This window comes from Pleurodeles waltl, chromosome 3_1, assembly GCF_031143425.1.
Source record: "Pleurodeles waltl isolate 20211129_DDA chromosome 3_1, aPleWal1.hap1.20221129, whole genome shotgun sequence".
Classification (NCBI taxonomy): Eukaryota; Metazoa; Chordata; class Amphibia; order Caudata; family Salamandridae; genus Pleurodeles; species Pleurodeles waltl.
Window position 1 is genome coordinate 719253847 of NC_090440.1, and position 14653 is coordinate 719268499.

Here is a 14653-nt window from a genome sequence, read left to right on the forward strand (position 1 = left end):
ACTTTCTGCCACAGAAATGTGAGGAACATGTGTTTTTTTAGCCAAATTTTGAGGTTTGCAAAGGATTCTGGGTAACAGAACCTGGTCGGAGCCCCACAAGTCACCCCATCTTGGATTCCCCTAGGTCTCTAGTTTTCAGAAATGCACAGATTTGGTAGGTTTCCCTAGGTGCCGGCTGAGCTAGAGGCCAAAATCTACAGGTAGGCACTTCACAAAAAACACCTCTGTTTTCTTTCAAAAATTTGGATGTGTCCACGTTGCGCTTTGGGGCGTTTCCTGTCGCGGGCGCTAGGCCTACCCACACAAGTGAGGTATCATTTTTATTGGGGGACTTGGGGAAACGCTGGGTTGAAGGAAATTTGTGGCTCCTCTCAGATTCCAGAACTTTCTGCCACAGAAATGTGAGGAACATGTGTTTTTTTAGCCAAATATTGAGGTTTCCAAAGGATTCTGGGTAACAGAACCTGGTCCGAGCCCGACAAGTCACCCCATCTTGGATTCCCCTAGGTCTCTAGTTTTCAGAAATACACAGGTTTGGTAGGTTTCCCTAGGTGCCGGCTGAGCTAGAGGCCAAAATCTACAGGTAGGCACTTCGCAAAAAACACCTCTGTTTTCTTTAAAAAAATTGGATGTGTCCACGTTGCGCTTTGGGGCGTTTCCTGACGCGGGCGATAGGCTTACCCACACAAGTGAGGTATCATTTTTATCGGGAGACTTGGGGGAACATAGATTAGCAAAACAAGTGTTATTGCCCCTTGTCTTTCTCTATATTTTCTCCTTCCAAATATAGGAGAGTGTGTAAAAAAGACATCTATTTGAGAAATGTCCTGTAATTCACATGCTAGTATGGTCACCCCGAAATTCAGAGATGTGCAAATAACCACTGCTCCTCAACACCTTATCTTCTGCCCTTTTTGGAAATACAAAGGTTTTCTTGGTAGCAATTTTTTACTCTTTATATTTCAGCAAATGAATTGCTGTATACCCGGTATAGAATGAAAACGCACTGCAGGGTGCAGCTCATTTATTTGCTCTGGGTTCCTCGGGTTCTTGATGAACCTACAAGCCCTATATATCCCCGCAACCAGAGGAGTCCAGCAGACGTAACGGTATATTGCTTTCGATAATCTGACATTGCAGGGAAAAGTTGCAGAGTAAAACGTAGAGAAAAATTGATGTTTTTTTCACCTCAATTTCAATATTTTTCTTTTTCAGTTGTTATTTTCTGTAGGAAACCCTTGTAGGATCTACACAAATGACCCCTTGCTGAATTCAGAATTATGTCTACTTTTCAGAAAAATTTAGGTTTCCGGGATCCAGCATTGGTTTCATGCCCATTTCTGTCACTGACTGGAAGGAGGCTTAAAGCACAAAAAATTGCAAAAATGGGGTATGTCCCAGTAAAATGCCAAAATTGTGTTGAAAACTTGGGTTTTCTGATTCAAGTCTGCCTGTTCCTGAAAGCTGGGAAGCTGCTGAGTTTATCACCGCAAACCCTTTGTTGATGCCATTTTCAGGGGAAAAACCACAAGCCTTCTTCTGCAGCCACTTTTTCCCATTTTTTGAAAAAAACGAAATTTTCACTGTATTTTGGCTAATTTCTTGGCCTCCTTCAGGGAAACCCACAAAGTCTGGGTACCTCTAGAATCCCTAGGATGTTGGAAAAAAAGGACGCAAATTTGGCTTGGTTAGCTTATGTGGACAAAAAGTTATGAGGGCCTAAGCGCGAACTGCCCCAAATAGGCAAAAAAAGGCCTGGCACAGGAGGGGGAAAAGGCCTGGCAGCGAAGAGGTTAAGACATTCTTTGGGAATGGAGGGTAGAAAGGTGCTAAAACATTTGCCACAAGTTTGGGTTGCAGGTGAAGGTGATGAATTAGATCAATATGAGTCAGCTATGAAAGCACTGGATGCGCGCTTTAAGAAAAAAAAAATCATAATGGAGCGACATAAGTTTTATAGGAGACAACAAATGCCAAATTAGTCAAAAACAACTTTGGGAGTGATTTAAGGGTGTTGGCTTCAACGTTTGATTTTAAAACATTTGAAAATGAAGTAATTCGTGATCAAGTGGTTGAAAAGTCAAATAATATGAAAATTCAGGAAAAACTATTGACAATAGATAATCTCACGTTGGAAAAGGCTATAGAAATTGCTAGCACCATTGAATCAACAACTAAATTTATGGAGCAGATGAGTATGAAATCTGAGGTACAGACTGTACAATTGCAGTATAGTAGCAAACAAATTGATAAAAAGGCAACATCATCTATCGAGAATAGAAGAAAATCTATGCAGTGTTATCACTGTAGTGGCAAAAGACATTTAGGAAATTCTCAATGGTGTCCGGAGTTAGATAAATGCTGCAATAAATGAAGGAAAAAAGGTCATTTTATCAAAGTATGCAAAGGCAATTGGGTTAAGATCTAAAAAATGTCAAATCAGTTAAGGCTGTAGAGGAGGGTACAAGCAAATGTTTAAGTGACTCGGATGAAGACAGTATGGTGTTTGTAGTACAAGAAAAAGAAGAAATAGGCTGCACTAAAGGAAAAGAGAATGTTTCTATGGTGATGGAAATTTCTGTTAAGAAACCTTTTTGTTCCATCGCGCTTAACAGGATTATGCATGATATGTATGATTATGTATTGTTCACATTAATCAATGTTAATAAATGGAGAAAGACTCAAAAGGGTGAATTAAGGAAATCTAAAGTGAAGCCAATAGCTTATAGGGGCAAATCTATTGATATCATAGGTGAATTTGAAGCAACCCTGGATTTCAAAGGCAATCAAACACTGTCAACAGCCTAGGTGGCACTAAATGGTGGAAATGTATTAGGGTTGTTGGATCAATAAAGTTGGAGATCATTTTAGACCCTAACAGCCCAGAACAAATGTTACTGCATAAGGACATAGTTAGTTCAGTGTCAGTGAATGACTGTCCTTGGGCAGAGAAATTTTCGGAAGTGTTTACTGACACTCTAGGTAAAATTAAGGGAGTCAGTCACAGTGTACAGTTGAAAGCAGGAGTGGAACCTGTTGTTCACAAACCTAGACGTGTTCCAATTGCAATTAGGGAAGAATTAACAAACGAATTACAGAGGTTGTGTGATCAAAACATCATTGAACCCATAGAGGGTTCTGAGTGGATATTTCCAGTGGTTTTGGCTAGGAAATCCAACGGAAAGTTAAGAATGTGTATTGATCTAAGAGCTCTCAATGATAGGATTTCGGTGGATAGGAATCCTTTTCCTAATATTACAGAGATGTTATCCACTTTAAAAGGAGCAAAAGTATTTACAACCCTTGACTTGCCTTCTGCTTATCATCAAGTGGTATTACACAAAGCTTCACACCATTTAACATCCTTCATCACACCTAATGGGGCATACAGGTTCAAACACATGCATTTGGTTTGGCGTCAGCTTCATTGGTATTTCAAAGGGTGATGGAAGTGATGTTTAAAGGTATTGAAAAAGTAAGGTGTTTCCAGGATTATATTTTAGTGTCGGGACCTGATCTTAAAGAACATGATGAGACCTTATTGAAGGTGTTGATGATTTTGAAGGAAACCGGTGTAACATTGGAAGCGAGTAAATGTAATTTGGGTGTGAAAAGTGTGGAATATTTGGGGGACAAATTATCAGATTCGGGAGTAGAACCAAGAAAGAGTCTGGTTAAGGCCATAAAAGAGTTTCCTGCTCCTCAAAAAATAAAGATCAATTGAAGTCTTTTTTTGGACTGTTGGAATTCTATGCACGTTTCATTCCAAAATGTGCTGAATGAACAAAGGAGATGCGATGGTTGTTGAAAAATAATGTCAAGTTTGAATAATAAGATGAAACACAATGTTGCAGAGGCTGTACCTTTGAAACTATTTGATACAAGGGATCAAAGTATTGTGGGGACTGATGCCAGTCAATTTGGTTTAAGAGCTGTATTAATGCAATCCAGGAATGGTAGAGAAGAAGTGGTTGCTTTTGCTTCTCGGGCATTGAGAGGAGCTGGGTCTACATATTCAGTCATTAAGCAGGAAGCTTTGGCATGTTGGTGGGGTGTGAATAATTTCAGAAAATATATATGTGGTACCAAATTTGTGTTGCAAATGGATCACAAACCTTTAGTGAATCTATTGTCAATCAAGGGAGCTTCTAAAGCAACTCAAAGGGTAGCCAGGTGGCATTATAAGTTGCAAGAATTTCAGTTTAAAATAGAATACATTCCAGGGGCTAGAAACATTTTTGCAGACTGTTTGTCTCGTCTTCCAATGAAGTCTGATGCTGAAGAAGTGGATGATGATTTTTCTGTCGTAGCTTGTACTATGATAGATGAGAAGGAAAGTGTGATGGAGGAGGAATGGAAAGAGGCCGTGTTAAAAGATAAAGTTCTACAAGTTTTGAGTGGGTGGTTGAATAGTGGATGGCCTAAAACTGAGGTGAATGATAAAGTAAAGGTCTACAAGGACATTTGTCAGGAATTAAGCCTCAGGGGTGTTTTGAGACGTGCTGTACCTCATGTCATGCATGGTAAAGTGATGAATTTAGCTCATGAAGGCCATATAAGAATGAGTGCTATGAAAAGAAGGATCAGGGAGACTTTTTGGTGGCCGGGCATGGACAAGGACATTGAGCATTGGGTCAGAGAATGTATGTTTTGTGCATTGAGTGATAAGTCCCAAGTGCCTGTACCAGATAGACCATGGCATAAATTAGGCATGGCCATTATTGGCCCAATGAATATGCTTAACAATAGTCTAGGTTTGGCATTGTGTTAATGGATTATTATTCTCGTTGGCCAGAGGTAAAATTTTTACAATGGCTGACACTAAGAAAGTAATAATATTTTTGTGTGATTTATTCATGAGGGAAGGTGTTCCATCTCAAATAGTCACTGACAATGGTGTGCAATTCACGTCCAAGGAATTTAAAGAGTTCATGTGCAAATGGGGTGTGAAGCATGTTGCTACTTCTCTATATCATCCTATGAGCAATGGCCTGATGGAGAGGTATAACCGTATGATAAAAGATAATGTTCAGCTATCACTAGTAAGTAGGTTGGACTGGAAAAAGGAATAGGGGGAATTGATTTGTGCTTTATGCACCACTCCCAATGTTGTTACAGGAGTGTCTCCTTTTGCGTTGCTCATAGGGTGAGAGGAAGCGAACAAATTGGTTTGTCCTTTGATGAATGACTTGGTAGTGTCAGAGGAGAAGATAATAAATGTGATGAAAAAACGAGAAGGTGCTCAGAGTAGATATGTGGCAGTGAAGGAAGGGAGATACATGAAAGTAAGAGAACATGGTTGCCATGTAGCTGGAAGGTCTGTTGGCCCCGCCCACCCCGGATTCCGGACGGTGTCAATAGGACGCGGACCGGACAGAGAGATGCTGCTCTCCCCTTCATCGTATTGCCAGCTTCTTTTGCCACGTTCCGCAAAGTGAGGCAGATTATAGCACCGGCAACGGCTCCGCACACACAGGAGAGTTTTTCAGAGTGGTGTGCTCTGATTGCCGGCTACCGCTACAGATATCACAACGCTGGTCTCTAACCCCGGACGCCGGATTCAGAGGGGGGAGCGCTACAAGGAGGATGTTCTTTCTGTTCAGTTCCTTCCCCCGCATCTATGAAATCAAGTAAGAGGAGGAGAGAAGGGAAGTGGCTGGAATTGCTGGGCCCTAGACAAGAAACTAGGTGCTAGTTACCCTAATGGATGTGATTTAGGGGCAGGCTCTGGCTGTACTCACCCGAACTGAACTGTTGTGTTTTATCTGAAAGCAGACTAAGTACACTATAAACGCTAAATATTAAAAACTGAAAATGGTAAAAAACACTAAAATACTAAAATACTAAGACATTTATCAAGGGAATCATTACTGAGCACTGTCTGAAGTTGTTCCCCTCTTCTACCACAGGGTCATCAGCTGTGGGGTATTTCAATTGATCGCAGATGAAGCATCAGGTTTCAAGCTGAAATATGCTCTCTTCAAGGCCAATGGTTACAATCTAATGAGTGTTTGGTGGCTCCAATGTTATCTGTTATACAGTTTGGCACAGCTGGTTATCCTCGCACTCCTTATCAGCCTTCAAGGTGTGCTATCAAAAGGGTGATACAGGACGTGACAGCAGCAGTAATAGGACTACCTGGATTTGTGAGAGCATTTCCTTACGCCTTGAAAATAAACATGGCACTAAAAACTGCTCGAAACTCTGGCGATAAGACTGATGAAGCCAAAATAGCACGCATAGGAAAGGATAAAGGGGATACAGCTGGAGCAAACAGGCGTCCTACCTCGACAATGGCCAAACCAACTGGGAAAAATACTATTGGCCTTGGGAAAGATGCCAAGACTGACGACAACATCATCCCCCTCTTGGAGGTTAGGAGGAAAGACAAAAGTCAGTCTATTATCATGCCTTTTCTTACAGGGGGGGCACAAGAAAGCTGCACTGCACACGCAATCCCCCCTCTGGAAATAGTCAGTTTGTAACAGAAACTATTCCCTTGGGTACCTACAACGAGAAGATTCTCACAGAAATTAAGGAACCCCATATAAAAGCTGCACAAGGCGGTGATGGTTTATCAGGGGCCCTGGATAGCAGCATGGCGACAAGAAGGAAGGAGAGGGTTTCCCCCATCAGTGAAGAGGGGCTTTCAAGCGCAGCGGTCTGAGACCCTAACTGGGGTACAAGCTGCAAGTAATACAACCGCTACATTGGGCACTGAAGCTGTGCAAACATGCCGCCAAAACTGAAGGGAAGAGACAAGAAGATTGAAAGAGGCCTGAAACCTCTAGATTGGGCTAAAGATAGTGGTGATAAATTTTATTCTCTGACAGAGGAATCCGATCTTAGTAGCGGTGAGCATAGCTTAAGCAAATCCAGTAGCAGTATCTCCTCCGAGACTGGAAACATATCATCAAGCAATGAGCCCACAGCACGGCAGCTGCGGCGGCAACGTAAGTGCACAAAAACGCAGGCTGGCCCCCAGGAGGGCACTGAATTCTCTACATCAAGCGGTAGTAAGACTCTTAAATGGGATTACTCTGGCATTAGACTAACAGATATACCTACCACGAACGGTCAACAGATGGCTAACAACAATATGGAAGGAAGCACAGGAGGTCCGATAAGTAGCGCATGTGTGGTTGGCACTGATTCCGGGATGCTGCAATCGATATACAACTCAATTAAAGAACTTTAAACAGAGACTAGGATCGAAAATCGCCGTGCAAGGGTTGCTACAAAACGTTTGCAAGGAACAGTCTGCAAAGTTGCAAAGTCATGTACCAAAATTGAAGCTAAACTGTGCTCAATGGATGAAAGGATAGCAGCAGTCGAAGTGCACGTTGATGAACTAAAAGAACTGTGTGTTATGCAGGATGGCCAACTGACTGATATAATGTGGAAGCTGGAAGATTATGAGAATCGACAAAGAAGAAATAACTTGCGTTTCTTGGGCATAGACGAAGGTTTGGAAGTGAGTGATATTTGGGCCTACATGATTAAGCTCTTACGGAAGGCTTTCCCCGAATTGGTTAACTGGGACTGGGACAATGAGGTGCAGCGTGTTCATAGGTTCCCAGCAATTCGACGGGAGGGAGGGCACTCAGCAGAACCTAAATATCCTAGAGCCATCCCAGTCTTTTTTGATAATTTCTTGTTACAGCAGGCTATTTTCGACAAAGCTTGTCCAAATGCCCAATGTAGTGTGGAAGGAGTTACTTTTTTTACTCTGCCTGATTTTTGCCATACAACTGTTGAACGCAGATGGCGGCTCCGACAGCTGATTAAACCATTTTTGGATAAGGGAGGGGAAGCTTATTTGATGGCCTCTGCTCGCCTAAAAATGGTAGTGAATGGGAAAGTAAGAGTGTTTACATCAGAGATCCAAGCAAAAGAATATCTGATGGGGCTCATAGATGGGGGTCAAAGATGTTAAATGATTTCGGGGGCGGGCGGGCGGATCACATCTGTACGACACCAACATTCAGGCCAACAGTGGTCTGATTGCTCAACAGGATGGAGGGTGCTGAGTGGGAGAGGGAGATCCCAACCAGTCCTAGTTGGGGGTGAGGGGGGTGGATGGGAGTGGTGTGGGGAGGGGGATGGGGATGGAAGAGGGACTTGGGAGAAGGGTGAATGGGGGGAAAAGAAAAAATGGGAAAGGAAGGGATAAAGAGATTTGCGAGAAGTATAAGGGCAAGGGAGGAAACGGAGAAGGGAAGAATATCTAAGATACTCCATGATTAGTAGTGCAGGTAATGCACCATTCATTGTCCGTGGACCACTGGGCCCAAAACACAAGGGCGAGGCCCACACAAGATACCTGATCAAAATGGAGAGAACACTGCAGGGGCATCAGATAGAAATACAAAAGGCACCTCATGGGGAATTGAAGGGGGGGCACCTCAGCCGGATGAGTGCACCACGCCAGATCCACGAGGGGGCTCCATGCCCATTGATGTATCCTGAGGAGTGCAAAGCCACAGTCTCTCAAGTCTCTGCAGTGGGTGGGTTGCCCACTGTACCATCCTGGGGAGTGCAAAGCCACAGTCTCTCAAGTCTCTACAGTGGGTGGTTTGCACACTGTTCAATCCTGGGGAGTGCAAAGCCACAGTCTCTCAAGTCTCTGCAGTGGGTGGTTTGCCCACTGTACCATCCTGGGGAGTGCAAAGCCACAGTCTCTCAAGTCTCTACAGTGGGTGGTTTGCCCACTGTTCAATCCTGGGGAGTGCAAAGCCACAGTCTCTCAAGTCTCTGCAGTGGGTGGTTTGCCCACTGTACCATCCTGGGGAGTGCAAAGCCACAGTCTCTCAAGTCTCTACAGTGGGTGGTTTGCCCACTGTACCATCCTGGGGAGTGCAAAGCCACATTCTCTCAAGTCTCTACAGTGGGTGGTTTGCCCACTGTTCAATCCTGGGGAGTGCAAAGCCACAGTCTCTCAAGTCTCTACAGTGGGTGGTTTGCCCACTGTTCAATCCTGGGGAGTGCAAAGCCACAGTCTCTCAAGTCTCTACAGTGGGTGGTTTGCCCACTGTTCAATCCTGGGGAGTGCAAAGCCACAGTCTCTCAAGTGGATAACAGTCTTCAGTGGTTCTGGAGGGGACTGGTGCCCAGAGTGCAGCACACACCCCGTGACGGTCCCAGTTGCATCACTGCCCATGCCGTAAATGGGCTAGCGGGGCATTCCATGGCGGTCTTTGCCCTGTTCAGCGGTCCCTGGTCCTGTTCAGCGGTGCTTGCGTTGCCAGTGTCAGACCTGTTCAGCGGTGCATTCCATGGCGGTCTTTGCCCTGTTCAGCGCTCCCTGGCCTGTTCAGCGGTGCTTGCGTTGCCAGTGTCAGACCTGTTCATCGGTGCATTCCATGGCGGTCTTTGCCCTGTTCAGCGGTCCCTGGCCTGTTCAGCGGTGCTTGCGTTGCCAGTGTCAGACCTGTTCAGCGGTGCATTCCATGGCAGTCTTTGCCCTGTTCAGCGGTCCCTGGCCTGTTCAGCGGTGCTTGCTAAGGCGGTCCTTCATTGCCCAGCAGGGCTGTGGCTGGCGGTCCTTCATGGGTCAGCTGGGCTGTGGCTTGCGGGGCCCTCCTGGCCAGCTGGGCTGTGGCTGGCGGTGGCCTCCTGGCCAGTGACTCTGGGGCTGGCGGTGGCCTCCTGGCCAGTGACGATGGGGCTGGCAGTGGCCTCCTGGCCAGTGACGATGGGGCTGGCCTCCTGGGCAGTGACTCTGGTGGTGGCCTCCTGCTCAGTGACTCTGGGGCTGGCGGTGGCCTCCTGGCCAGTGACTCTGGGGCTGGTGGTGGCCTCCTGGCCAGTGACGATGGGGCTGGCCTCCTGGGCAGTGACTCTGGCGGTGGCCTCCTGGCCAGTGACTCTGGAGCTGGAGGTAGCCTCCTGGCCAGTGAAGATGGGGCTGGCCTCCTGGGCAGTGACTCTGGCGGTGGCTTCCTGGCCAGTGACGATGGGGCTGGCGGTGGCCTCCTGGGCAGCGGGGATGATGGCGGGCCTCTCCGCCGTGCTGGTCCTCCCAGACTTTGGGGATTTCTTCTGCCCCTTCCCCACCTTGGGAGGAGTCACAGCTGAGTCGACACTCCCCGCGGGACCCTTGTGAGCGACTTTGCTGGCTGGAGTCTTCCCCCTCTCCCGCCGGGCACTGTCCAACTTCTGGTGCTTCACAGGGGGGGGACTGGCTGTGCTGTGGCTCCATGCCACACTGGCTGTCCTGGTGGCCGGTGCACTCCACATACCTGTAACAACAGGCACCACTGGTCCCGGAGATTTTTTGGCTGAGGTGCTAGTATGGGACTTATGAGTTGGACGGGGGGGAAATAGGTTAAGAGGGGCCAGGGGCCAGGAAATGTTTTTTGGAGACACTGGGACGGGTAGATGGGGGGGGGTTGGGAGTGGAGGAAGAGGTGGTGGTTGTAGGAGGTGTAAGTTTTGTGGATTTGGGTGCAGGTGCATGGGCTGGAGTCTGTCGTGAGGTGGATGGCTGTTGGATGGGTGTGTGCCTGCCTTTGTGTATCTTCGGAGGGGGCGTCACAGACACACTAGAGAGGACACAGGGGATGTGTAAATAGGAGTGGGGGTGGTGACTGCACGTGAGCGGGGTGTGGTGGTGGGTGTGCTGGTGCGGGACGTAGTGGCTGTAGTGGTAGTGCATGCAGGTGTGAGTGTAGACGAGACTGGGAGGGAGGAGGGAGACAACGAGGAGGGGGACACAGTGGAGGCAGTGGATGTTGGTGTGTCTGTATGTGTGTGATGCTTGCGTGAGTGCCTGTGGGATGTGTGGTGCTTATGTTTGCCTGAGCTTCCCTTGTGTGTTGACGTGTGTGCATGCTGGTCTGTAGGTGTGCTTGGGATAGGCTGAGGTACAGGGGATTGGGTCGAGGTGGAGGAAGTTGGAGGGGGGAGGCTAGACACAGGAACAATGGCTGCCATCAGTGCTGAGGCCAGAGTTTGCAGGGTTCGATGAAGGGCAGCCTGACCAGAATGAATGCCCTCCAGGAATGCATTAGTGTGTTGCAATTCCCTTTCTACACCCTGGATGGCATTCAAAATGGTGGACTGCCCAACAGTGAGGGACCTGAGGAGGTCAATGTCCTCCACACTGAGGGCAGCAGAGGTGACAGGGGCAGGGGCTGAGGTGCCTGGGGCGAAGGTGATGCCCACCCTCCTGGGTGAGCGAGCACGGGGCGAAGGCTGGGGGGCTGCTGGGAGGGCGGTGGTGGCTGTACCTGTAGAAGTTGTTGGCACAGACTTTGCCGCCACCACAAGGGAGCTCCCATCGGAGGACGAGTCCGTGTCGCTGGTTGCAGATCCTGTGACTGCCGGGGTGCTCCCCTCGCCCTCCGTCCCACTGGTGTATTCTGAGTCCGTGGTGTGGGCCTCCATGGCCATGTGGGATGCAGCTCCCTCGTGCTCCGCTGCCACTCTACCTCCGCCTGATGATGCTGATGCACACAAGAACAGGGAGACCACAAAAAGGGGGGGGGGGGGGCGACAGAAGAAAGACAGGTTGAGTGCATGGCTTACCGCTGGCGGACAATACAGACACAGCAGCCCCCTGCACTACATCGCGCTGTTGGGCTCTACAGATGCAATTCCTGGGATATGGCCTACATGGCTATGGTCTACATCTGCACACATAGATGACACAGGGGCATGAATACCTGTACTTTGCACTCTACAGAGGTGGGGTGGGGTGCCACATGGCCTGCATTACGAGGGGCCTAGCCTATGGAACTCGCCCTGGCCTAGGGAAACCCACAGCCCTCCTCCCCCACCCAGACACCTTCACTGCGCGCAAAGTCTGCTGAATGATGTTGTACTCACCCCCTTGTGTCTGCTGTGATGCCCTCAAGTGCCCATCCAACTCAGGGTAGGCCACCGCCAGGATCCGGAACATCAGGGGGGTAATGGTTCGACGGGCACCCCTCCCACGTTGGGAGGCCATCCCCAGCTGAGCCTCCGCCGTCTTCTTGCTCCAGCGGCGAATGTCCTCCCATCTTTTCCGGCAGTGGGTGCTCCGTCTGTGGTGGACCCCCAGGGTCCGGACGTCCTTGGCGATGGCACGCCAAATATCCTTCTTCTGGTGTGCGCTGACCTACATGACATGTACAGGGGAAGAATAGAAGTCATTAACAACTGCACCGTCTAAGTGAGTGGCCCACATCCCTACCCTTGCCATGTGGCACATGCATTCACAGTCCTTCATGCACGCAGAACTGTGCCCCCTTCATTCTTACAACCAGCCCTCTCCACACAGGCATAGCCCATACAACATGCTCCCTGTGTACTTACCTGTTGGTCTGGACGACCGTAGAGTAGCGTGTACTGGGGGAGGACCCCCTCACAAGCTTCTCCAACTCCTCTGCAGTGAAGGCAGGGGCCCTTTCCTCAGAAGCACAAGCCATTGTCTCTTCCAGACCGAGGTCACAGCAGCACTTGCAGTGTAGGTCCTCTCCTGTCGAAGATCAGGTATCGAGTGATTGAACAGATAGAAAATGGCGGTCACGTCCGCGGGGGTGCGTACCATCACCACCGGCGTACTTCGTCATTGGCTCCTGGGACCCATAGGGTCCAATGTCAACCAATGCAGCATTGCGCTGCGGTCTTCGAACGCCTACCGCGACGGTGTACAACGCCAGCGCAGTTACCTCACATCCCATTGTCCCACTTTAGAGGTCAGGCAGCCGCCATTTCAGGGGCCCACATGCCCTAATTACCAACTGCGTCACACAGACCTAGGCCTTGTTGCACAACACAAATACAGGCCACATTTTGTGTATGAATGGTGTTCTGTGTAGACTGTGGGTACATACCTCTGAGTTGTTTGACTCTGTGGTCGCTGTTGTCATTCCTAGGCACTGTCTGCTGGTACATGTGAGGAGATGGCGGAATCCTCTGGTGTACCGACCGCTGGTGGACCTGTCGACAATGGAGGAAAGACATTTGATCATCACCTACAGGTTTGACCGTGCCACAATCCAGGAACTGTGTGCCCAGTTGGAGCCTGACCTGATGTCAGCAATCCGCCATCCCACAGGGATCCCCCCTCAAGTGCAGTTGCTATCAGTGCTCCATTTCCTTGCAAGTGGGTCATTTCAAACAACAGGGGTCATGGCATCAGGGATGTCCCAGCCTATGTTTTCCAACGTGTTGTCCAGAGTGTTGTCTGCCCTGCTGAAACACATGCGGAGCTACATCGTTTTCCCTCAGGTGGAGGATTTGCCTACAGTTAAAGGTGACTTCTATGCCATTGGACATATCCCCAACATCATCGGTGCCATTGATGGGACCCATGTAGCGCTGGTCCCCCCCCACAGCAGTGAACAGGTGTACAGGAACCGGAAGAGTTATCATTCGATGAATGTACAGGTGGTATGTTTGGCAGACCAGTACATCTCCCAGGTAAATGCTATGTTCCCTGGCTCTGTGCATGACTCCTACATCCTGCGGAATAGCAGCATCCCTTATGTGATGGGTCAACTCCAGAGGCACCGGGTGTGGCTATTAGGGGACTCTGGTTACCCCAACCTGTCATGGCTACTGACCCCAGTGAGGAATCCCAGGACCAGGGCAGAGGAACGCTACAATGAGGCCCATGGACGGACCAGGAGGGTGATCGAACGCACCTTTGGCCTCCTGAAGGCCAGGTTCAGGTGCCTGCATATGACAGGTGGATCCCTATTCTACTCACCAAAGAAGGTGTGCCAGATCATCGTGGCCTGCTGTATGCTTCACAACTTGGCTTTGCGACAACAGGTGCCTTTTCTGCAGGAGGATGGTCCAGATGACGGTGTTGTGGCAGCTGTGGAGCCTGTGGACAGTGATGAGGAGGAAGCAGAGGAAGAAGACATTGACAACAGGAACTCAGTTATCCAGCAATATTTCCAGTGACACACAGGTGAGAACACATTCCTGCCTACTACAAGTACTTTCACACTTCTACCTCTATCCTGTCTGTCGGTTTCAACCAGTATATGGTAACTGAGTTGTACATTTCCCTTACGGTTTCACAGGTGTGGTTTCCAACGTGTGTCATATGCTTACATTCCTCATGGACTTGAGATGTGTGACATAGGTATGTTGACATTACATTTGAAAACACATTTTGTCACTGTCATTGCTAATACACATTTTCGAAATCACAGACTGAATCCAGATTGTTTTGTGCTTCAAGGGTGTTTTTGGAAGTGCTAAATATTGGAGGGGGGTTGTAACATGGTGAGGGGTGATGGTGGAGGAATGTCCATGGCAGAGTCCAGTCTATTAGTCTCACAGGTGCATTGCCCATATATGTGTATGTATAAATATGGACAGGGTGACAAAGTGGGACAGTGGGATGACAATCAGGGTGGTCTTATTTCTTGGCGGGGGTCTTGGCATTGTGCTCTGTCTTGTTCCTGGATTTCAGGGACTGCTTGCGGGGTGGTTCTCCGTCTGCAGGGGGTGGGGTGCTGGTGTGGTGGTCCTCTGGCGGTGCCTCCTGTCCACTAGCGCCGGCGGAGGTGGTGGGCAGTTCATCGTCCAGGCTAGTGTCAGGGGCCCCTTGTAGTGCCACAGTGTCCCTCCTGGTGTTGGAGCTGATGGTTCTGAGTTCCTCCCTGAACCCCAAATACTGTTCCTCCTGCATGCGCTGGGTCTCCTGAAACTT